This window comes from Octopus bimaculoides, chromosome 7, assembly GCF_001194135.2.
Source record: "Octopus bimaculoides isolate UCB-OBI-ISO-001 chromosome 7, ASM119413v2, whole genome shotgun sequence".
NCBI lineage: Eukaryota > Metazoa > Mollusca > Cephalopoda > Octopoda > Octopodidae > Octopus > Octopus bimaculoides.
The window spans coordinates 91433398-91435669 of NC_068987.1; positions in this window are offsets into that span (position 1 = coordinate 91433398).

The following is a 2272-nucleotide window of genomic DNA, read 5'->3' on the forward strand; positions in this document are numbered from 1 at the left end:
TATATATATATATATATATATATATATCTACATAACAGCCCACTAACAACTCTACCAGTGTATATATTAACTGTGGGTGTTGGGGTACCTTTTACGTATATTTCCTATTTAGTACTGGAGATTTTCGTTTATAAGGACGTACTCCTGTATTTGGCTGAGTATTGTGGCCTTCGCGTGCTTGGATAAAATGCGGATATCAAGTTAACGCAGTGTGCTTCCATGTTGGTCTTTGGCATGTTGGTAGAGTATAGAGGACTGTTTTTTGTTGTCATATTGTCTCAAATGTCCATTTAGTCTCTCCGTAATGCTTCTAGATGTCTCACCTATGTATATCATGTTCTTGTCTTTACACGCACCTTCTATTCACCTTATGCTGTATACTACATTTCTTACTCTACAGTTAATGCTAGGGTTAATCTTACATACCACGCAATTATCATTGGTGCATGTGGTATTCTAAAAGGGGTACGTCCTACATAGTTGTGATCTGATGGAGCTCCCTGGCTTTTCAACGATCTTAATGTTGAGTCTGGCCTTCTTCAGAGCTTTCGTAAACCTTCGGGCTAGTGTGCATGTATGTATACACATACATGCATGCATATGTGTATACACATGCACATGACGCATACACAAACAAACAAACGAAAAGAACGCATCTGTGACAACGGACAGAGTCAACGACTATTGAAAAAGTTGCAAGACGCAACGAAACTTTTAGAAAAAGAATAAATAAGTAAATGAGTGGAAATCGAACCGGTGAGTGAGTTAAATAATAAGGCACTAAAAGAGAATGACTCTCCCCAGACACAATATAAAAAAAAAAATATGTATCCTTTATTTCACGTTGCTCTGCGGTCATTTCGTCACCTGACATGTGGCACACGGCGCACCTGTACAAGTAATGTCGATTTGATGGGGGGAGAGTAGGCCTATGTGTACATTCACATTTGATCACTACAAACAAATCATCTGGCAAGAAATGATTTGTTTGGCAAGAAATTGCTGATCCCTCATACGTCGTCTAACGACGGGAGAGTCCACGATATTTAGTGATTGACAACTAAATCTGAGATGAAATCTTTTGAAATTCAGTTTTTACCAGTTTCGGAAAGAAAAAAAACCCAGCTGTTACTTAGCTCTGGCCAACTCTGAGATGCCTTTAAAGGCATTCCAAACCTAACCATTCATTTTACATTCTAGTTACAGAGTAAGGAAGACAGCGTCGCATAAAATGTTACTCTGAATCAACAGGATATGAATTGAGGTAGATTTCGTTGCTTTCAAAGCAGATTCACCGACAGCAGAGGAGCTCAATCGTTAGTTTTGATGAATACTAGTTTTCTTTAAAGCCTTATTCAATCGAATTTACCATTTCTAAAAAAAGGAAATGGCCTGGTTTCAGCATCCAAGAATTCAGTATTAAAATATATATTAGTGTTTGACTCTTAATTTCACATTCTGCATTTAGCAGTGTCCGTTTGTGAAATATATGAGTTTCATCAATTGGAAAAATAAAGCAGAAAGAGGCGATTCCCCCCTCTACCTACGTACCTACATACCTACCTACATAGACATACACGCATATATACATAAATACGCGCTTGATTACATACTGCACTCTAGCATGGCCACAACCGTGTTTAATGCCTAATATAAAGATCTAACAAACATGACTCTAAAGATGAAACAAGAAAATGACAAATTGGAATTCTGATTTCAGTTAAGATGAAATCCAAAAATATATTCTTATAAAATGAAACAAGAAAGAGATCGAGAAATATAATAAATCTAAAGACTACCGTGTTTAAAATATTAGAATATTGCAAAAATATGAAATGAGAGTGAAATTACGTTAGATGTGAAACTCCATGGAAAAAATAATTTCAACAATATGCTATTAAGAAAGAGCCGTTGGATATCAGGGTACATAGTGTGAAATAGAACAAGACTGAGTCTGGGGAGATGGACAAAGAGGAAGAAGGGAAGGAAGTAAAAGAAGGTGAGAGCGAGAGGAGAAGAAATGAGAGCGAAAGAGAGAGAGGAAGGGAAGGGTGAGAAAAGAAGTGTAGAGGAAAAGAATGCGAATTGGAGATATGAAGTTTTTAAGAAATGAGATGGAGAGTAAGGCGGACATATTAAGGGGAAGAGAAAGAGAGAGAGAAATAGAAAGTAAAAAGCTGAGAAGGGAGAAATAAATATCAAGAATGTAAGTGAGAGAGAGAGAGAGAGAGAGAGAGAGAGAGAGAGAGAGAGAGAGAGAGAGAGAGAGAGA